Raw genomic sequence first — 24190 nt, 5'->3', positions numbered from 1 at the left:
CCACTCCCTCAGTGAAGGCAGTGTTCCAACCTCCCTCAGCCCCGCCCCCTCTCCGCAGGTTACCATGGACGACAGAGGCTGCATTCTGAGGCCAGGGGGTTCCCAGAATGCCAAGGGCAGACATGATGACCTTAAATGATTTCCTCTTGTGTCAGTTTTGGTAAACTTTAGGAGCTACGAAATGGTCCACTTGACAGAAATGTTCAAATTTACTGGCATTTCATATATTCTCTGCTCTAACATTGTCCTGACTCTTTCTGTATATTCTTTACTTATGTTTTGGTTTTCCTTAATCAAAGTGTGTCTTTTAAATCTTTTCAAAGAAGATTCTTTGGACTTACTAAATCACCTGAATTTTATACGTTTTCTGTTGTATTAAGTTCTGCTCATATCTTTATTTAACTTTTTTCTATGTTCTCAGGGTTTATTGTTTTCATCTTCTGATGTCAATTAAAACACTTGGTTATTCATTTTAATAAATCTTTTTACTTATAAAGATTTGAACTTTTGAAGATTCCAGCTTACTTGTACGTTTCTAAGGGTCAGGTCCTCTCCATTGTTGCTGGCCTAAGGCTTAGTTAACCATATAGCAATGTATATATTGACCTATTTTCCCCTAGACTTTCTGTGATCCCCTACATCTCACCTTTCTTTGCAGACAAGCCATTTGAAACACCCTTAACTTATTTCACAGCCAATAAGGCTTTGAAATAATGTGTATTTTTTAGAGAAATCTTCTTATATAATTAGGCAGAAAATCTGACCTGCCATAGTTTTCAAAACAGCATAATTTCACTCTTCTCAATGATTAATCTGTTGTATTACACAACCTTTGTGTATTTAGCTTTATCAATGACATGTCTTTAAAAATGTTTTAGAGATCCTACCAGTCTTTGAAAACATCCTTGTGCCTTGTTTCAGTTCCAGTTTGATGTATATTTTCTGCCTTGCACCCGATTATTCCTACATCTGATGGATGGCCTTGGGAATCTAATACTGGTATTGATTGTTTTGGCTGATTGTCTCCCCTTGTAGCTGCTTTCTTCATTATTGTGTAAATTTAGATCATGAGCTCATGTTTAGCTAAACAGCTGACCTTGTAAGAGGCTTAGGTGTGAACGCTCGTAAGTTTCAGCAGAAAGTCGGCAAAGATTTATGTGTGTCCTTCCAATGAGTGGCCCACAAGGACCCCGTTTTCTACAAGTGTTGGTCCAATACTCCCTCTAGAGGCAGGGGACTCAGACAGGGCTGCTTTGCGGCCCCCGATCTGGGGCAGGGGCAATGGGGGGCCTGTGGCATGGGCAGGAGCCTCTCCGCGTGTGTCCCAAGGACACATCTGCCTGCGAGCCTCGGTTACCTGCCAGAAAGCTACGATGCCCAGACCTATGCTTAGCTGTGCCGCGAGGTGTACTGCGCCGATAGGTTCCACACACACTTCATGTAAGAGGGCGGCCTGAGTGGAAAGGTGAGAGTTTGGGCAGTTGTGCAGACAAAGAAAGCGCCCTTTGGCCTGGGCCTAAATGCTTGTGACACTCCACTGGGCCTGCCGGGCTCTGAGGGCCCTGCCCTGGGCCCCCTGCTCCCCTGCACTTTGTTCAGTCACAGCAGAGATGGCCACACCCACTCCCTCAGTGAGGGCAGTGTTCCAACCTCCCTCAGCCCCGCCCCCTCTCCGCAGGTTACCATGGACTACAGAGGCTGCATTCTGAGGCAAGGGCTTTCCGAGAATGCCAAGGGCAGACATGGTGACCTTAAATGATTTCCTCTTGTGTCAGTTTTGGTAAACTTTAGGAGCTAGGAAATGGTCCAATTGACAGAAATGTTCAAATTTACTGGCATTTCATATATTCTCTGCTCTAACATTGTCCTGACTCTTTCTGTATATTCTTTACTTATGTTTTTGTTTTCCTTAATCAAAGTGTGTCTTTTAAATCTTTTCAAAGAAGATTCTTTGGACTTACTAAATCACCTGGATTTTATACGTTTTCTGTTGTATTAAATTCTGCTCATATCTTTATTTAACTTTTTTCTATGTTCTCAGGGTTTATTGTTTTCATCTTCTGATGTCAATTAAAACACTTGGTTATTCATTTTAATAAATCTTTTTACTTATAAAGATTTGAACTTTTGAAGATTCCAGCTTACTTGTACGTTTCTAAGGGTCAGGTCCTCTCCATTGTTGCTGGCCTAAGGCTTAGTTCACCATATAGCAATGTATATATTGACCTATTTTCCCCTAGACTTTCTGTGATCCCCTACATCTCAGCTTTCTTTGCAGACAAGCCATTTGAAATACCCTTAACTTATTTCACAGCCAGAAAGGCTTTGAAATAATGTGTATTTTTTAGAGAAATCTTCTTATATAATTAGGCAGTAAATCTGACCTGCCATAGTTTTCAAAACAGCATAATTTCACACTTCTCAATGATTAAACTGTTGTATTACACAACCCTTGTGTATTTAGCTTTATCAATGACATGTCCTTTAAAAATGTTTTAGAGATCCTACCAGTCTTTGAAAACATCCTTGTGCCTTGTTTCAGTTCCAGTTTTATGTATATTTTCTGCCTTGCACCCGATTATTCCTACATCTGATGGATGGCCTTGGGAATCTAATACTGGTATTGATTGTTTTGGCTGATTGTCTCCCCTTGTAGCTGCTTTCTTCATTATTGTGTAAATTTAGATCATGAGCTCATGTTTAGCTAAACAGCTGACCTTGTAAGAGGCTTAGGTGTGAACGCTCGTAAGTTTCAGCAGAAAGTCGGCAAAGATTTCTTTGTGTCCCTCCAATGAGTGGCCCGCAAGGACCCCGTTTTCTACAAGTGTCAGTCCAATACTCCCTCTAGAGGCAGGGGACTCAGACAGGGCTGCTTTGCGGCCCCCGATCTGGGGCAGGGGCAGTGGGCAGCCGGTTGCCCGGGCAGGAGCCTCTCCGCGTGTGTCCCAGGGACCCATCTGCCTGCGAGCCTCGGTCACCTGGCAGGAAGCTATGATGCCCAGACCTATGCTTAGCTGTGCAGCGAGGTGTACTGCGCAGACATGTTCCACACACACTTCAAGTAACAGGGCGGCCTGAGTGGAAAGGTGAGAGTTTGGGCAGCTGTGCAGACAAAGAAAGCGCCCTTTGGCCTGGGCCTAAATGCTTGTGACACTCCACTGGGCCTGCCGGGCTCTGAGGGCTCTTCCCTGGGCCCCCTGCTCCCCTGCCCTTTGTTCAGTCACAGCAGAGATGGCCACACCCACTCCCTCAGTGAGGGCAGTGTTCCAACCTCCCTCAGCCCCGCCCCCTCTCCGCAGGTTACCATGGACCACAGAGGCTGCATTCTGAGGCCAGGGCGTTCCGAGAATGCCAAGGGCAGACATGATGACCTTAAATGATTTCCTCTTGTGTCAGTTTTGGTAAACTTTAGGAGCTAGGAAATGGTCCACTTGACAGAAATGTTCAAATTTACTGGCATTTCATATATTCTCTGCTCTAACATTGTCCTGACTCTTTCTGTATATTCTTTACTTATGTTTTTGTTTTCCTTAATCAAAGTGTGTCTTTTAAATCTTTTCAAAGAAGATTCTTTGGACTTACTAAATCATCTGAATTTTATACGTTTTCTGTTGTATTAACTTCTGCTCATATCTTTATTTAACTTTTTTCTATGTTCTCAGGGTTTATTGTTTTCATCTTCTGATGTCAATTAAAACACTTGGTTATTCATTTTAATAAATCTTTTTACTTATAAAGATTTGAACTTTTGAAGATTCCAGCTTACTTGTACGTTTCTAAGGGTCAGGTCCTCTCCATTGTTGCTGGCCTAAGGCTTAGTTCACCATATAGCAATGTATATATTGACCTATTTTCCCCTAGACTTTCTGTGATCCCCTATATCTCACATTTCTTTGCAGACAAGCCATTTGAAATACCCTTAACTTATTTCACAGCCAATAAGGCTTTGAAATAATGTGTATTTTTTAGAGAAATTTTCTTATATAATTAGACAGTAAATCTGACCTGCCATAGTTTTCAAAACAGCATAATTTCACACTTCTCAATGATTATACTGTTGTATTACACGACCCTTGTGTATTTAGCTTTATCAATGACATGTCCTTTAAAAATGTTTTAGAGATCCTACCAGTCTTTGAAAACATCCTCGTGCCTTGTTTCAGTTCCAGTTTTATGTATATTTTCTGCCTTGCACCCGATTATTCCTACATCTGATGGATGGCCTTGGGAATCTAATACTGGTATTGATTGTTTTGGCTGATTGTCTCCCCTTGTAGCTGCTTTCTTCATTATTGTGTAAATTTAGATCATGAGCTCATGTTTAGCTAAACAGCTGACCTTGTAAGAGGCTTAGGTGTGAATGCTCATAAGTTTCAGCAGAAAGTCGGCAAAGATTTCTTTGTGTCCCTCCAATGAGTGGCCCGCAAGGACCCCGTTTTCTACAAGTGTTGGTCCAATACTCCCTCTAGAGGCAGGGGACTCAGACAGGGCTGCTTTGCGGCCCCCGATCTGGGGCAGGTGAAGTGGGCGGCCTGTGGCCCGGGCAGGAGCCTCTCCGCGTGTGTCCCAGGGACCCATCTGCCTGCGAGCCTCGGTCACCTGGCAGGAAGCTATGATGCCCAGACCTATGCTTAGCTGTGCAGCGAGGTGTACTGCGCAGACAGGTTCCACACACACTTCAAGTAAGAGGGCGGCCTGAGTAGAAAGGTGAGAGTTTGGGCAGCTGTGCAGACAAAGAAAGCGCCCTTTGGCCTGGGCCTAAATGCTTGTGACACTCCACTGGGCCTGCCGGGCTCTGAGGGCCCTTCCCTGGGCCCCCTGCTCCCCTGCCCTATGTTCAGTCACAGCAGAGATGGCCACACCCACTCCCTCAGTGAGGGCAGTGTTCCAACCTCCCTCAGCCCCGCCCCCTCTCCGCAGGTTACCATGGACGACAGAGGCTGCATTCTGAGGCCAGGGCGTTCCCAGAATGCCAAGGGCAGACATGATGACCTTAAATGATTTCCTCTTGTGTCAGTTTTGGTAAACTTTAGGAGCTACGAAATGGTCCACTTGACAGAAATGTTCAAATTTACTGGCATTTCATATATTCTCTGCTCTAACATTGTCCTGACTCTTTCTGTATATTCTTTACTTATGTTTTGGTTTTCCTTAATCAAAGTGTGTCTTTTAAATCTTTTCAAAGAAGATTCTTTGGACTTACTAAATCACCTGAATTTTATACGTTTTCTGTTGTATTAAGTTCTGTTCATATCTTTATTTAACTTTTTTCTATGTTCTCAGGGTTTATTGTTTTCAACTTCTGATGTCAATTAAAACACTTGGTTATTCATTTTAATAAATATTTTTACTTATAAAGATTTGAACTTTTGAAGATTCCAGCTTACTTGTACGTTTCTAAGGGTCAGGTCCTCTCCATTGTTGCTGGCCTAAGGCTTAGTTCACCATATAGCAATGTATATATTGACCTATTTTCCCCTAGACTATCTGTGATCCCCTACATCTCACCTTTCTTTGCAGACAAGCCATTTGAAACACCCTTAACTTATTTCACAGCCAATAAGGCTTTGAAATAATGTGTATTTTTTAGAGAAATCTTCTTATATAATTAGGCAGAAAATCTGACCTGCCATAGTTTTCAAAACAGCATAATTTCACTCTTCTCAATGATTAATCTGTTGTATTACACAACCTTTGTGTATTTAGCTTTATCAATGACATGTCCTTTAAAAATGTTTTAGAGATCCTACCAGTCTTTGAAAACATCCTCGTGCCTTGTTTCAGTTCCAGTTTGATGTATATTTTCTGCCTTGCACCCGATTATTCCTACATCTGATGGATGGCCTTGGGAATCTAATACTGGTATTGATTGTTTTGGCTGATTGTCTCCCCTTGTAGCTGCTTTCTTCATTATTGTGTAAATTTAGATCATGAGCTCATGTTTAGCTAAACAGCTGACCTTCTATGAGGCTTAGGTGTGAACGCTCGTAAGTTTCAGCAGAAAGTCGGCAAAGATTTATGTGTGTCCTTCCAATGAGTGGCCCACAAGGACCCCGTTTTCTACAAGTGTTGGTCCAATACTCCCTCTAGAGGCAGGGGACTCAGACAGGGCTGCTTTGCGGCCCCCGATCTGGGGCAGGGGCAATGGGGGGCCTGTGGCCCGGGCAGGAGCCTCTCCGCGTGTGTCCCAGGGACACATCTGCCTGCGAGCCTCGGTTACCTGCCAGAAAGCTACGATGCCCAGACCTATGCTTAGCTGTGCCGCGAGGTGTACTGCGCGGACAGGTTCCACACACACTTCAAGTAAGAGGGCGGCCTGAGTGGAAAGGTGAGAGTTTGGGCAGCTGTGCAGAAAAAGAAAGCGCCCTTTGGCCTGGGCCTAAATGCTTGTGACACTCCACTGGGCCTGCCGGGCTCTGAGGGCCCTGCCCTGGGCCCCCTGCTCCCCTGCCCTTTGTTCAGTCACAGCAGAGATGGCCACGCCCACTCCCTCAGTGAGGGCAGTGTTCCATCCTCCCTCAGCCCCGCCCCCTCTCCGCAGGTTACCATAGACTACAGAGGCTGCATTCTGAGGCCAGGGCGTTCCGAGAATGCCAAGGGCAGACATGATGACCTTAAATGATTTCCTCTTGTGTCAGTTTTGGTAAACTTTAGGAGCTAGGAAATGGTCCACTTGACAGAAATGTTCAAATTTACTGGCATTTCATATATTCTCTGCTCTAACATTGTCCTGACTCTTTCTGTATATTCTTTACTGATGTTTTTGTTTTCCTTAATCAAAGTGTGTCTTTGAAATCTTTTCAAAGAAGATTCTTTGGACTTACTAAATCACCTGAATTTTATATGTTTTCTGTTGTATTAAGTTCTGCTCAAATCTTTATTTAACTTTTTTCTATGTTCTCAGGGTTTATTGTTTTCATCTTCTGATGTCAATTAAAACACTTGGTTATTCATTTTAATAAATCTTTTTACTTATAAAGATTTGAACTTTTGAAGATTCCAGCTTACTTGTACGTTTCTAAGGGTCAGGTCCTCTCCATTGTTGCTGGCCTAAGGCTTAGTTCACCATATAGCAATGTATATATTGACCTATTTTCCCCTAGACTTTCTGTGATCCCCTACATCTCACCTTTCTTTGCAGACAAGCCATTTGAAACACCCTTAACTTATTTCACAGCCAATAAGGCTTTGAAATAATGTGTATTTTTTAGAGAAATCTTCTTATATAATTAGGCAGAATATCTGACCTGCCATAGTTTTCAAAACAGCATAATTTCACTCTTCTCTATGATTAATCTGTTGTATTACACAACCTTTGTGTATTTAGCTTTATCAATGACATGTCCTTTAAAAATGTTTTAGAGATCCTACCAGTCTTTGAAAACATCCTCGTGCCTTGTTTCAGTTCCAGTTTTATGTATATTTTCTGCCTTGCACCCAATTATTCCTACATCTGATGGATGGCCTTGGGAATCTAATACTGGTATTGATTGTTTTGGCTGATTGTCTCCCCTTGTAGCTGCTTTCTTCATTATTGTGTAAATTTAGATCATGAGCTCATGTTTAGCTAAACAGCTGACCTTGTAAGAGGCTTAGTTGTGAATGCTCGTAAGTTTCAGCAGAAAGTCGGCAAAGATTTATGTGTGTCCCTCCAATGAGTGGCCCGCAAGGACCCCGTTTTCTACAAGTGTTGGTCCAATACTCCCTCTAGAGGCAGGGGACTCAGACAGGGCAGCTTTGCGGCCCCCGATCTGGGGCAGGGGCAGTGGGTGGCCAGTGGCCCGGGCAGGAGCCTCTCCGCGTGTGTCCCAGGGACCCATCTGCCTGCGAGCCTCGGTCACCTGGCAGGAAGCTATGATGCCCAGACCTATGCTTAGCTGTGCAGCGAGGTGTACTGCGCAGACAGGTTCCACACACACTTCAAGTAAGAGGGCGGCCTGAGTGGAAAGGTGAGAGTTTGGGCAGCTGTGCAGACAAAGAAAGCGCCCTTTGGCATGGGCCTAAATGCTTGTGACACTCCACTGGGCCTGCCGGGCTCTGAGGGCCCTGAACTGGGCCCCCTGCTCCCCTGCCCTTTGTTCAGTCACAGCAGAGATGGCCACACCCACTCCCTCAGTGAGGGCAGTGTTCCAACCTCCCTCAGCCCCGCCCCCTCTCCGCAGGTTACCATGGACGACAGAGGCTGCATTCTGAGGCCAGGGCGTTCCGAGAATGCCAAGGGCAGACATGATGACCTTAAATGATTTCCTCTTGTGTCAGTTTTGGTAAACTTTAGGAGCTAGGAAATGGTCCACTTGACAGAAATGTTCAAATTTACTGGCATTTCATATATTCTCTGCTCTAACATTGTCCTGACTCTTTCTGTATATTCTTTACTTATGTTTTTGTTTTCCTTAATCAAAGTGTGTCTTTTGAATCTTTTCAAAGAAGATTCTTTGGACTTACTAAATCATCTGAATTTTATACGTTTTCTGTTGTATTAACTTCTGCTCATATCTTTATTTAACTTTTTTCTATGTTCTCAGGGTTTATTGTTTTCATCTTCTGATGTCAATTAAAACACTTGGTTATTCATTTTAATAAATCTTTTTCCTTATAAAGATTTGAACTTTTGAAGATTCCAGCTTACTTGTACGTTTCTAAGGGTCAGGTCCTCTCCACTGTTGCCGGCCTAAGGCTTAGTTCACCATATAGCAATGTATATACTGTCCTATTTTCCCCTCGACTTTCTGTGATCCACTACATCTCACCTTTCTTTGCAGACAAGCCATTTGAAATACCCTTAACTTATTTCACAGCCAATAAGGCTTTGAAATAATGTTTATTTTTTAGAGAAATCTTCTTATATAATTAGGCAGAAAATCTGACCTGCCATAGTTTTCAAAACAGCATAATTTCACTCTTCTCAATGATTAATCTGTTGTATTACACAACCTTTGTGTATTTAGCTTTATCAATGACATGTCCTTTAAAAATGTTTTAGAGATCCTACCAGTCTTTGAATACATCCTCGTGCCTTGTTTCAGTTCCAGTTTTATGTATATTTTCTGCCTTGCACCCGATTATTCCTACATCTGATGGATGGCCTTGGGAATCTAATTCTGGTATTGATTGTTTTGGCTGATTGTCTCCCCTTGTAGCTGCTTTCTTCATTATTGTGTAAATTTAGATCATGAGCTAATGTTTAGCTAAACAGCTGACCTTGTAAGAGGTTTAGGTGTGAACGCTCGTAAGTTTCAGAAGAAAGACGGCAAAGATTTATGTGTGTCCCTCCAATGAGTGGCCCGCAAGTACCCCGTTTTCTACAAGTGTTGGTCCAATACTCCCTCTAGAGGCAGGGGATTCAGACAGGGCTGCTTTGCGGCCCCCGATCTGGGGCAGGGGCAGTGGGCGGGCTGTGGCCCGGGCAGGAGCCTCTCCGCGTGTCTCCCAGGGACCCATCTGCCTGTGAGCCTCAGTCACCTGGCAGGAGGCCACAATGCCCAGACCTATGGTTAGCTGTGCAGCGAGGTGTACTGCGCGGACAGGTTCCACACACACTTCAAGTAAGAGGGCGGCCTGAGTGGAAAGGTGAGAGTTTGGGCAGTTGTGCAGACAAAGAAATCGCCCTTTGGCCTGGGCCTAAATGCTTGTGACACTCCACTGGGCCTGCCGGGCTCTGAGGGCCCTGCCCTGGGCCCCCTGCTCCCCTGCCCTTTGTTCAGTCACAGCAGAGATGGCCACACCCACTCCCTCAGTGAGGGCAGTGTTCCAACCTCCCTCAGCCCCGCCCCCTCTCCGCAGGTTACCATGGACTACAGAGGCTGCATAATGAGGCCAGGGCGTTCCGAGAATGCCAAGGGCAGACATGATGACCTTAAATGATTTCCTCTTGTGTCAGTTTTGGTAAACTTTAGGAGCTAGGAAATGGTCCACTTGACAGAAATGTTCAAATTTACTGGCATTTCATATATTCTCTGCTCTAACATTGTCCTGACTCTTTCTGTATATTCTTTACTTATGTTTTGGTTTTCCTTAATCAAAGTGTGTCTTTTAAATCTTTTCAAAGAAGATTCTTTGGACTTACTAAATCACCTGAATTTTATACGATTTCTGTTGTATTAAGTTCTGCTCATATCTTTATTTAACTTTTTTCTATGTTCTCAGGGTTTATTGTTTTCATCTTCTGATGTCAATTAAAACACTCGGTTATTCATTTTAATAAATCTTTTTACTTATAAAGATTTGAACTTTTGAAGATTCCAGCTTACTTGTACGTTTCTAAGGGTCAGGTCCTCTCCACTGTTGCCGGCCTAAGGCTTAGTTCAACATATAGCAATGTATATATTGACCTATTTTCCCCTCGACTTTCTGTGATCCACTACATCTCACCTTTCTTTGCAGACAAGCCATTTGAAATACACTTAACTTATTTCACAGCCAATAAGGCTTTGAAATAATGTGTATTTTTTAGAGAAATCTTCTTATATAATTAGGCAGAAAATCTGAAGTGCCATAGTTTTCAAAACAGCATAAATTCTCTCTTCTCAATGATTAATCTGTTGTATTACACAACCTTTGTGTATTTAGCTTTATCAATGACATGATCTTTAAAAATGTTTTAGAGATCCTACCAATCTTTGAAAACATCCTCGTGCCTTGTTTCAGTTCCAGTTTTATATATATTTTCTGCCTTGCACCCGATTATTCCTACATCTGATGGATGGCCTTGGGAATCTAATTCTGGTATGGATTGTTTTGGCTGATTGTTTCCCCTTATAGCTGCTTTCTTCATTATTGTGTAAATTTAGATCATGAGCTCATGTTTAGCTAAACAGCTGACCTTGTAAGAGGCTTAGGTGTGAATGCTCGTAAGTTTCAGCAGAAAGTCGGCAAAGATTTATTTGTGTCCCTCCAATGAGTGGCCCGCAAGGACCCCGTTTTCTACAAGTGTCAGTCCAATACTCCCTCTAGAGGCAGGGGACTCAGACTGGGCTGCTTTGCGGCCCCCGATCTGGGGCAGGGGCAAGTGGGCGGCCTGTGGCCCTGGCAGGAGCTTCTCCGCGTGTGTCCCAGGGACCCATCTGCCTGTGAGCCTCGGTCACCTGGCAGGAAGCTACGTTGCCCAGACATATGCTTAGCTGTGCAGCGAGGTGTACTGCGCGGACAGGTTCCACACACACTTCAAGTAAGTGGGCGGCCTGAGTGGAAAGGTGAGAGTTTGGGCAGCTGTGCAGACAAAGAAAGCGCCCTTTGGCCTGGGCCTAAATGCTTGTGACACTCCACTGGGCCTGCCGGGCTCTGAGGGCCCTGCCCTGGGCCCCCTGCTCCCCTGTCCTTTGTTCAGTCACAGCAGAGATGGCCACACCCACTCCCTCAGTGAGGGCAGTGTTCCAACCTCCCTCAGCCCCGCCCACTCTCCGCAGGATACCATGGACTACAGAGGCTGCATTCTGAGGCCAGGGCGTTCCGAGAATGCCAAGGGCAGATATGATAACCTTAAATGATTTCCTCTTGTGTCAGTTTTGGTAAACTTTAGGAGCTAGGAAATGGTCCAATTGACAGAAATGTTCAAATTTACTGGCATTTCATATATTCTCTGCTCTAACATTGTCCTGACTCTTTCTGTATATTCTTTACTTATGTTTTTGTTTTCCTTAATCAAAGTGTGTCTTTTAAATCTTTCAAAGAAGATTCTTTGGACTTACTAAATCACCTGGATTTTATACGTTTTCTGTTGTATTAAATTCTGCTCATATCTTTATTTAACTTTTTTCTATGTTCTCAGGGTTTATTGTTTTCATCTTCTGATGTCAATTAAAACACTTGGTTATTCATTTTAATAAATCTTTTACTTATAAATATTTGAACTTTTGAAGATTCCAGCTTACTTGTACGTTTCTAAGGGTCAGGTCCTCTCCATTGTTGCCGGCCTAAGGCTTAGTTCACCATATAGCAATGTATATATTGACCTATTTTCCCCTAGACTTTCTGTGATCCCCTACATCTCACCTTTCTTTGCAGACAAGCCATTTGAAATACCCTTAACTTATTTCACAGCCAATAAGGCTTTGAAATAATGTGTATTTTTTAGAGACATCTTCTTATAAAATTAGGCAGAAAATCTGACCTGCCATAGTTTTCAAAACAGCATAATTTCACTCTTCTCAATGATTAAACTGTTGTATTGCACAACCTTTGTGTATTTAGCTTTATCAATGACATGTCCTTTAAAAATGTTTTAGAGATCCTACCAGTCTTTGAAAACATCCTTGTGCCTTGTTTCAGTTCCAGTTTTATGTATATTTTCTGCCTTGCACCCGATTATTCCTACATCTGATGGATGGCCTTGGGAATCTAATACTGGTATTGATTGTTTTGGCTGATTGTCTCCCCTTGTAGCTGCTTTCTTCATTATTGTGTAAATTTAGATCATGAGCTCATGTTTAGCTAAACAGCTGACCTTGTAAGAGGCTTAGTTGTGAATGCTCGTAAGTTTCAGCAGAAAGTCGGCAAAGATTTCTTTGTGTCCCTCCAATGAGTGGCCCGCAAGGACCCCGTTTTCTACAAGTGTTGGTCCAATACTCCCTCTAGAGGCAGGGGACTCAGACAGGGCAGCTTTGCGGCCCCCGATCTGGGGCAGGGGCAGTGGGTGGCCAGTGGCCCGGGCAGGAGCCTCTCCGCGTGTGTCCCAGGGACCCATCTGCCTGCGAGCCTCGGTCACCTGGCAGGAAGCTATGATGCCCAGACCTATGCTTAGCTGTGCAGCGAGGTGTACTGCGCAGACAGGTTCCACACACACTTCAAGTAAGAGGGCGGCCTGAGTGGAAAGGTGAGAGTTTGGGCAGCTGTGCAGACAAAGAAAGCGCCCTTTGGCATGGGCCTAAATGCTTGTGACACTCCACTGGGCCTGCCGGGCTCTGAGGGCCCTGAACTGGGCCCCCTGCTCCCCTGCCCTTTGTTCAGTCACAGCAGAGATGGCCACACCCACTCCCTCAGTGAGGGCAGTGTTCCAACCTCCCTCAGCCCCGCCCCCTCTCCGCAGGTTACCATGGACGACAGAGGCTGCATTCTGAGGCCAGGGCGTTCCGAGAATGCCAAGGGCAGACATGATGACCTTAAATGATTTCCTCTTGTGTCAGTTTTGGTAAACTTTAGGAGCTAGGAAATGGTCCACTTGACAGAAATGTTCAAATTTACTGGCATTTCATATATTCTCTGCTCTAACATTGTCCTGACTCTTTCTGTATATTCTTTACTTATGTTTTTGTTTTCCTTAATCAAAGTGTGTCTTTTGAATCTTTTCAAAGAAGATTCTTTGGACTTACTAAATCATCTGAATTTTATACGTTTTCTGTTGTATTAACTTCTGCTCATATCTTTATTTAACTTTTTTCAATGTTCTCAGGGTTTATTGTTTTCATCTTCTGATGTCAATTAAAACACTTGGTTATTCATTTTAATAAATCTTTTCACTTATAAAGATTTGAACTTTTGAAGATTCCAGCTTACTTGTACGTTTCTAAGGGTCAGGTCCTCTCCACTGTTGCCGGCCTAAGGCTTAGTTCACCATATAGCAATGTATATACTGTCCTATTTTCCCCTCGACTTTCTGTGATCCACTACATCTCACCTTTCTTTGCAGACAAGCCATTTGAAATACCCTTAACTTATTTCACAGCCAATAAGGCTTTGAAATAATGTTTATTTTTTAGAGAAATCTTCTTATATAATTAGGCAGAAAATCTGACCTGCCATAGTTTTCAAAACAGCATAATTTCACTCTTCTCAATGATTAATCTGTTGTATTACACAACCTTTGTGTATTTAGCTTTATCAATGACATGTCCTTTAAAAATGTTTTAGAGATCCTACCAGTCTTTGAATACATCCTCGTGCCTTGTTTCAGTTCCAGTTTTATGTATATTTTCTGCCTTGCACCCGATTATTCCTACATCTGATGGATGGCCTTGGGAATCTAATTCTGGTATTGATTGTTTTGGCTGATTGTCTCCCCTTGTAGCTGCTTTCTTCATTATTGTGTAAATTTAGATCATGAGCTAATGTTTAGCTAAACAGCTGACCTTGTAAGAGGTTTAGGTGTGAACGCTCGTAAGTTTCAGAAGAAAGACGGCAAAGATTTATGTGTGTCCCTCCAATGAGTGGCCCGCAAGTACCCCGTTTTCTACAAGTGTTGGTCCAATACTCCCTCTAGAGGCAGGGGATTCAGACAGGGCTGCTTTGCGGCCCCCGATCTGGGGCAGGGGCAGTGGGCGGGCTGTGGCCCGGGCAGGAGCCTCTCCGCGTGTCTCCCAGGGACCCATCTGCCTGTGAGCCTCAGTCACCTGGCAGGAGGCCACAATGCCCAGACCTATGGTTAGCTGTGCAGCGAGGTGTACTGCGCGGACAGGTTCCACACACACTTCAAGTAAGAGGGCGGCCTGAGTGGAAAGGTGAGAGTTTGGGCAGTTGTGCAGACAAAGAAATCGCCCTTTGGCCTGGGCCTAAATGCTTGTGACACTCCACTGGGCCTGCCGGGCTCTGAGGGCCCTGCCCTGGGCCCCCTGCTCCCCTGCCCTTTGTTCAGTCACAGCAGAGATGGCCACACCCACTCCCTCAGTGAGGGCAGTGTTCCAACCTCCCTCAGCCCCGCCCCCTCTCCGCAGGTTACCATGGACTACAGAGGCTGCATAATGAGGCCAGGGCGTTCCGAGAATGCCAAGGGCAGACATGATGACCTTAAATGATTTCCTCTTGTGTCAGTTTTGGTAAACTTTAGGAGCTAGGAAATGGTCCACTTGACAGAAATGTTCAAATTTACTGGCATTTCATATATTCTCTGCTCTAACATTGTCCTGACTCTTTCTGTATATTCTTTACTTATGTTTTGGTTTTCCTTAATCAAAGTGTGTCTTTTAAATCTTTTCAAAGAAGATTCTTTGGACTTACTAAATCACCTGAATTTTATACGATTTCTGTTGTATTAAGTTCTGCTCATATCTTTATTTAACTTTTTTCTATGTTCTCAGGGTTTATTGTTTTCATCTTCTGATGTCAATTAAAACACTCGGTTATTCATTTTAATAAATCTTTTTACTTATAAAGATTTGAACTTTTGAAGATTCCAGCTTACTTGTACGTTTCTAAGGGTCAGGTCCTCTCCACTGTTGCCGGCCTAAGGCTTAGTTCAACATATAGCAATGTATATATTGACCTATTTTCCCCTCGACTTTCTGTGATCCACTACATCTCACCTTTCTTTGCAGACAAGCCATTTGAAATACACTTAACTTATTTCACAGCCAATAAGGCTTTGAAATAATGTGTATTTTTTAGAGAAATCTTCTTATATAATTAGGCAGAAAATCTGAAGTGCCATAGTTTTCAAAACAGCATAAATTCTCTCTTCTCAATGATTAATCTGTTGTATTACACAACCTTTGTGTATTTAGCTTTATCAATGACATGATCTTTAAAAATGTTTTAGAGATCCTACCAATCTTTGAAAACATCCTCGTGCCTTGTTTCAGTTCCAGTTTTATATATATTTTCTGCCTTGCACCCGATTATTCCTACATCTGATGGATGGCCTTGGGAATCTAATTCTGGTATGGATTGTTTTGGCTGATTGTTTCCCCTTATAGCTGCTTTCTTCATTATTGTGTAAATTTAGATCATGAGCTCATGTTTAGCTAAACAGCTGACCTTGTAAGAGGCTTAGGTGTGAATGCTCCTAAGTTTCAGCAGAAAGTCGGCAAAGATTTATTTGTGTCCCTCCAATGAGTGGCCCGCAAGGACCCCGTTTTCTACAAGTGTCAGTCCAATACTCCCTCTAGAGGCAGGGGACTCAGACTGGGCTGCTTTGCGGCCCCCGATCTGGGGCAGGGGCAAGTGGGCGGCCTGTGGCCCTGGCAGGAGCTTCTCCGCGTGTGTCCCAGGGACCCATCTGCCTGTGAGCCTCGGTCACCTGGCAGGAAGCTACGTTGCCCAGACATATGCTTAGCTGTGCAGCGAGGTGTACTGCGCGGACAGGTTCCACACACACTTCAAGTAAGTGGGCGGCCTGAGTGGAAAGGTGAGAGTTTGGGCAGCTGTGCAGACAAAGAAAGCGCCCTTTGGCCTGGGCCTAAATGCTTGTGACACTCCACTGGGCCTGCCGGGCTCTGAGGGCCCTGCCCTGGGCCCCCTGCTCCCCTGTCCTTTGTTCAGTCACAGCAGAGATGGCCACACCCACTCCCTCAGTGAGGGCAGTGTTCCAACCTCCCTCAGCCCCGCCCACTCTCCGCAGGATACCATGGACTACAGAGGCTGCATTCTGAGGCCAGGGCGTTCCGAGAATGCCAAGGGCAGATATGATAACCTTAAATGATTTCCTCTTGTGTCAGTTTTGGTAAACTTTAGGAGCTAGGAAATGGTCCAATTGACAGAAATGTTCAAATTTACTGGCATTTCATATATTCTCTGCTCTAACATTGTCCTGACTCTTTCTGTATATTCTTTACTTATGTTTTTGTTTTCCTTAATCAAAGTGTGTCTTTTAAATCTTTCAAAGAAGATTCTTTGGACTTACTAAATCACCTGGATTTTATACGTTTTCTGTTGTATTAAATTCTGCTCATATCTTTATTTAACTTTTTTCTATGTTCTCAGGGTTTATTGTTTTCATCTTCTGATGTCAATTAAAACACTTGGTTATTCATTTTAATAAATCTTTTACTTATAAATATTTGAACTTTTGAAGATTCCAGCTTACTTGTACGTTTCTAAGGGTCAGGTCCTCTCCATTGTTGCCGGCCTAAGGCTTAGTTCACCATATAGCAATGTATATATTGACCTATTTTCCCCTAGACTTTCTGTGATCCCCTACATCTCACCTTTCTTTGCAGACAAGCCATTTGAAATACCCTTAACTTATTTCACAGCCAATAAGGCTTTGAAATAATGTGTATTTTTTAGAGACATCTTCTTATAAAATTAGGCAGAAAATCTGACCTGCCATAGTTTTCAAAACAGCATAATTTCACTCTTCTCAATGATTAAACTGTTGTATTGCACAACCTTTGTGTATTTAGCTTTATCAATGACATGTCCTTTAAAAATGTTTTAGAGATCCTACCAGTCTTTGAAAACATCCTTGTGCCTTGTTTCAGTTCCAGTTTTATGTATATTTTCTGCCTTGCACCCGATTATTCCTACATCTGATGGATGGCCTTGGGAATCTAATACTGGTATTGATTGTTTTGGCTGATTGTCTCCCCTTGTAGCTGCTTTCTTCATTATTGTGTAAATTTAGATCATGAGCTCATGTTTAGCTAAACAGCTGACCTTGTAAGAGGCTTAGTTGTGAATGCTCGTAAGTTTCAGCAGAAAGTCGGCAAAGATTTCTTTGTGTCCCTCCAATGAGTGGCCCGCAAGGACCCCGTTTTCTACAAGTGTTGGTCCAATACTCCCTCTAGAGGCAGGGGACTCAGACAGGGCAGCTTTGCGGCCCCCGATCTGGGGCAGGGGCAGTGGGTGGCCAGTGGCCCGGGCAGGAGCCTCTCCGCGTGTGTCCCAGGGACCCATCTGCCTGCGAGCCTCGGTCACCTGGCAGGAAGCTATGATGCCCAGACCTATGCTTAGCTGTGCAGCGAGGTGTACTGCGCAGACAGGTTCCACACACACTTCAAGTAAGAGGGCGGCCTGAGTGGAAAGGTGAGAGTTTGGGCAGCTGTGCAGACAAAGAAAGCGCCCTTTGGCATGGGCCTAAATGCTTGTGACACTCCACTGGGCCTGCCGGGCTCTGAGGGCCCTGAACTGGGCCCCCTGCTCCCCTGCCCTTTGTTCAGTCACAGCAGAGATGGCCACACCCACTCCCTCAGTGAGGGCAGTGTTCCAACCTCCCTCAGCCCCGCCCCCTCTCCGCAGGTTACCATGGACGACAGAGGCTGCATTCTGAGGCCAGGGCGTTCCGAGAATGCCAAGGGCAGACATGATGACCTTAAATGATTTCCTCTTGTGTCAGTTTTGGTAAACTTTAGGAGCTAGGAAATGGTCCACTTGACAGAAATGTTCAAATTTACTGGCATTTCATATATTCTCTGCTCTAACATTGTCCTGACTCTTTCTGTATATTCTTTACTTATGTTTTTGTTTTCCTTAATCAAAGTGTGTCTTTTGAATCTTTTCAAAGAAGATTCTTTGGACTTACTAAATCATCTGAATTTTATACGTTTTCTGTTGTATTAACTTCTGCTCATATCTTTATTTAACTTTTTTCAATGTTCTCAGGGTTTATTGTTTTCATCTTCTGATGTCAATTAAAACACTTGGTTATTCATTTTAATAAATCTTTTCACTTATAAAGATTTGAACTTTTGAAGATTCCAGCTTACTTGTACGTTTCTAAGGGTCAGGTCCTCTCCACTGTTGCCGGCCTAAGGCTTAGTTCACCATATAGCAATGTATATACTGTCCTATTTTCCCCTCGACTTTCTGTGATCCACTACATCTCACCTTTCTTTGCAGACAAGCCATTTGAAATACCCTTAACTTATTTCACAGCCAATAAGGCTTTGAAATAATGTTTATTTTTTAGAGAAATCTTCTTATATAATTAGGCAGAAAATCTGACCTGCCATAGTTTTCAAAACAGCATAATTTCACTCTTCTCAATGATTAATCTGTTGTATTACACAACCTTTGTGTATTTAGCTTTATCAATGACATGTCCTTTAAAAATGTTTTAGAGATCCTACCAGTCTTTGAATACATCCTCGTGCCTTGTTTCAGTTCCAGTTTTATGTATATTTTCTGCCTTGCACCCGATTATTCCTACATCTGATGGATGGCCTTGGGAATCTAATTCTGGTATTGATTGTTTTGGCTGATTGTCTCCCCTTGTAGCTGCTTTCTTCATTATTGTGTAAATTTAGATCATGAGCTCATGTTTAGCTAAACAGCTGACCTTGTAAGAGGTTTAGGTGTGAACGCTCGTAAGTTTCAGAAGAAAGACGGCAAAGATTTATTTGTGTCCCTCCAATGAGTGGCCCGCAAGTACCCCGTTTTCTACAAGTGTTGGTCCAATACTCCCTCTAGAGGCAGGGGATTCAGACAGGGCTGCTTTGCGGCCCCCGATCTGGGGCAGGGGCAGTGGGCGGCCTGTGGCCCGGGCAGGAGCCTCTCCGCGTGTCTCCCAGGGACCCATCTGCCTGTGAGCCTCAGTCACCTGGCAGGAGGCCACAATGCCCAGACCTATGGTTAGCTGTGCAGCGAGGTGTACTGCACGGACAGGTTCCACACACACTTCAAGTAAGAGGGCGGCCTGAGTGGAAAGGTGAGAGTTTGGGCAGTTGTGCAGACAAAGAAATCGCCCTTTGGCCTGGGCCTAAATGCTTGTGACACTCCACTGGGCCTGCCGGGATCTGAGGGCCCTGCCCTGGGCCCCCTGCTCCCCTGCCCTTTGTTCAGTCACAGCAGAGATGGCCACACCCACTCCCTCAGTGAGGGCAGTGTTCCAACCTCCCTCAGCCCCGCCCCCTCTCCGCAGGTTACCATGGACTACAGAGGCTGCATAATGAGGCCAGGGCGTTCCGAGAATGCCAAGGGCAGACATGATGACCTTAAATGATTTCCTCTTGTGTCAATTTTGGTAAACTTTAGGAGCTAGGAAATGGTCCACTTGACAGAAATGTTCAAATTTACTGGCATTTCATATATTCTCTGCTCTAACATTGTCCTGACTCTTTCTGTATATTCTTTACTTATGTTTTGGTTTTCCTTAATCAAAGTGTGTCTTTTAAATCTTTTCAAAGAAGATTCTTTGGACTTACTAAATCACCTGAATTTTATACGATTTCTGTTGTATTAAGTTCTGCTCATATCTTTATTTAACTTTTTTCTATGTTCTCAGGGTTTATTGTTTTCATCTTCTGATGTCAATTAAAACACTTGGTTATTCATTTTAATAAATCTTTTTACTTATAAAGATTTGAACTTTTGAAGATTCCAGCTTACTTGTACGTTTCTAAGGGTCAGGTCCTCTCCACTGTTGCCGGCCTAAGGCTTAGTTCAACATATAGCAATGTATATATTGACCTATTTTCCCCTCGACTTTCTGTGATCCACTACATCTCACCTTTCTTTGCAGACAAGCCATTTGAAATACACTTAACTTATTTCACAGCCAATAAGGCTTTGAAATAATGTGTATTTTTTAGAGAAATCTTCTTATATAATTAGGCAGAAAATCTGAAGTGCCATAGTTTTCAAAACAGCATAAATTCTCTCTTCTCAATGATTAATCTGTTGTATTACACAACCTTTGTGTATTTAGCTTTATCAATGACATGATCTTTAAAAATGTTTTAGAGATCCTACCAATCTTTGAAAACATCCTCGTGCCTTGTTTCAGTTCCAGTTTTATATATATTTTCTGCCTTGCACCCGATTATTCCTACATCTGATGGATGGCCTTGGGAATCAAATTCTGGTATGGATTGTTTTGGCTGATTGTTTCCCCTTATAGCTGCTTTCTTCATTATTGTGTAAATTTAGATCATGAGCTCATGTTTAGCTAAACAGCTGACCTTGTAAGAGGCTTAGGTGTGAATGCTCGTAAGTTTCAGCAGAAAGTCGGCAAAGATTTATTTGTGTCCCTCCAATGAGTGGCCCGCAAGGACCCCGTTTTCTACAAGTGTCAGTCCAATACTCCCCCTAGAGGCAGGGGACTCAGACTGGGCTGCTTTGCGGCCCCCGATCTGGGGCAGGGGCAAGTGGGCGGCCTGTGGCCCTGGCAGGAGCTTCTCCGCGTGTGTCCCAGGGACCCATCTTCCTGTGAGCCTCGGTCACCTGGCAGGAAGCTACGTTGCCCAGACATATGCTTAGCTGTGCAGCGAGGTGTACTGCGCGGACAGGTTCCACACACACTTCAAGTAAGTGGGCGGCCTGAGTGGAAAGGTGAGAGTTTGGGCAGCTGTGCAGACAAAGAAAGCGCCCTTTGGCCTGGGCCTAAATGCTTGTGACACTCCACAGGGCCTGCCGGGCTCTGAGGGCCCTGCCCTGGGCCCCCTGCTCCCCTGTCCTTTGTTCAGTCACAGCAGAGATGGCCACACCCACTCCCTCAGTGAGGGCAGTGTTCCAACCTCCCTCAGCCCCGCCCACTCTCCGCAGGATACCATGGACTACAGAGGCTGCATTCTGAGGCCAGGGCGTTCCGAGAATGCCAAGGGCAGATATGATAACCTTAAATGATTTCCTCTTGTGTCAGTTTTGGTAAACTTTAGGAGCTAGGAAATGGTCCAATTGACAGAAATGTTCAAATTTACTGGCATTTCATATATTCTCTGCTCTAACATTGTCCTGACTCTTTCTGTATATTCTTTACTTATGTTTTTGTTTTCCTTAATCAAAGTGTGTCTTTTAAATCTTTCAAAGAAGATTCTTTGGACTTACTAAATCACCTGGATTTTATACGTTTTCTGTTGTATTAAATTCTGCTCATATCTTTATTTAACTTTTTTCTATGTTCTCAGGGTTTATTGTTTTCATCTTCTGATGTCAATTAAAACACTTGGTTATTCATTTTAATAAATCTTTTACTTATAAAGATTTGAACTTTTGAAGATTCCAGCTTACTTGTACGTTTCTAAGGGTCAGGTCCTCTCCATTGTTGCCGGCCTAAGGCTTAGTTCACCATATAGCAATGTATATATTGACCTATTTTCCCCTAGACTTTCTGTGATCCCCTACATCTCACCTTTCTTTGCAGACAAGCCATTTGAAATACCCTTAACTTATTTCACAGCCAATAAGGCTTTGAAATAATGTGTATTTTTTAGAGACATCTTCTTATAAAATTAGGCAGAAAATCTGACCTGCCATAGTTTTCAAAACAGCATAATTTCACTCTTCTCAATGATTAAACTGTTGTATTGCACAACCTTTGTGTATTTAGCTTTATCAATGACATGTCCTTTAAAAATGTTTTAGAGATCCTACCAGTCTTTGAAAACATCCTTGTGCCTTGTTTCAGTTCCAGTTTTATGTATATTTTCTGCCTTGCACCCGATTATTCCTACATCTGATTGATGGCCTTGGGAATCTAATACTGGTATTGATTGTTTTGGCTGATTGTCTCCCCTTGTAGCTGCTTTCTTCATTATTGTGTAAATTTAGATCATGAGCTCATGTTTAGCTAAACAGCTGACCTTGTAAGAGGCTTAGTTGAGAATGCTCGTAAGTTTCAGGAGAAAGTCGGCAAAGATTTCTTTGTGTCCCTCCAATGAGTGGCCCGCAGGGACCCCGTTTTCTACAAGTGTTGGTCCAATACTCTCTCTAGGGGCAGGGGACTCAGACAGGGCTGCTTTGCCGCCCCCGATCTGGGGCAGGGGCAGTGGGCGGCCTGTGGCCCGGGCAGGAACCTCTCCGCGTGTGTCCCAGGAACCCAACTGCCTGCGAGCCTCGGTCACCTGGAAGGAAGCTACAATGCCCAGACCTATGCTTAGCTGTGCAGCAAGGTGTACTGTGCGGACAGGTTCCACACACACTTCAAGTAAGAGGGCGGCCTGAGTGGAAAGGTGAGAGTTTGGGCAGCTGTGCAGACAAAGAAAGCGCCCTTTGGCCTGGGCCTAAATGCTTGTGACACTCCACTGGGCCTGCCGGGCTCTGAGGGCCCTGCCCTGGGCCCCCTGCTCCCCTGCCCTTTGTTCAGTCACAGCAGAGATGGCCACACACACTCCCTCAGTGAGGGCAGTGTTCCAACCTCCCTCAGCCCCGCCCCCACTCCGCAGGTTACCATGGACTAGAGAGGCTGCATTCTGAGGCCAGTGTGTTCCGAGAATGCCAAGGGCAGACATGATGACCTTAAATGATTTCCTCTTGTGTCAGTTTTGGTAAACTTTAGGAGCTAGGAAATGGTCCACTTGACAGAAATGTTCAAATTTACTGGCATTTCATATATTCTCTGCTCTAACATTGTCCTGACTCTTTCTGTATATTCTTTACTGATGTTTTTGTTTTCCTTAATCAAAGTGTGTCTTTTAAATCTTTTCAAAGAAGATTCTTTGGACTTACTAAATCACCTGAATTTTATATGTTTTCTGTTGTATTAAATTCTGCTCATATCTTTATTTAACTTTTTTCTATGTTCTCAGGGTTTATTATTTTCATCTTCTGATGTCAATTAAAACACTTGGTTATTCATTTTAATAAATCTTTTCACTTATAAAGATTTGAACTTTTGAAGATTCCAGCTTACTTGTACGTTTCTAAGGGTCAGGTCCTCTCCATTGTTGCTGGCCTAAGGCTTAGTTCACCATATAGCAGTGTATATATTGACCTATTTTCCCCTCGACTTTCTGTGATCCCCTACATCTCACCTTTCTTTGCAGACAAGCCATTTGAAAAACCCTTAACTTATTTCACAGCCAATAAGGCTTTGAAATAATGTGTATTTTTTAGAGAAATCTTCTTATATAATTAGGCAGAAAATCTGACCTGCCATAGTTTTCAAAACAGCATAATTTCACTCTTCTCAATGATTAAACTGTTGTATTACACAACCTTTGTGTATTTAGCTTTATCAATGACATGATCTTTAAAAATGTTTTAGAGATCCTACTAATCTTTGAAAACATCCTCGTGCCTTGTTTCTGTTCCAGTTTTATATATATTTTCTGCCTTGCATCCGATTATTCCTACATCTGATGGATGGCCTTGGGAATCTAATTCTGGTATGGATTGTTTTGGCTGATTGTTTCCCCTTATAGCTGCTTTCTTCATTATTGTGTAAATTTAGATCATGAGCTCATGTTTAGCTAAACAGCTGACCTTGTAAGAGGCTTAGGTGTGAATGCTCGTAAGTTTCAGCAGAAAGTCGGCAAAGATTTATTTGTGTCCCTCCAATGAGTGGCCCGCAAGGACCCCGTTTTCTACAAGTGTCAGTCCAATACTCCCTCTAGAGGCAGGGGACTCAGACTGGGCTGCTTTGCGGCCCCCGATCTGGGGCAGGGGCAAGTGGGCGGCCTGTGGCCCTGGCAGGAGCTTCTCCGCGTGTGTCCCAGGGACCCATCTGCCTGTGAGCCTCGGTCACCTGGCAGGAAGCTACGTTGCCCAGACATATGCTTAGCTGTGCAGCGAGGTGTACTGCGCGGACAGGTTCCACACACACTTCAAGTAAGTGGGCGGCCTGAGTGGAAAGGTGAGAGTTTGGGCAGCTGTGCAGACAAAGAAA

This window comes from Mesoplodon mirus (assembly GCF_964341445.2).
Source record: "Mesoplodon mirus genome assembly, chromosome: 1".
NCBI lineage: Eukaryota > Metazoa > Chordata > Mammalia > Artiodactyla > Ziphiidae > Mesoplodon > Mesoplodon mirus.
Note: the sequence above shows the minus strand (reverse complement) of the source record.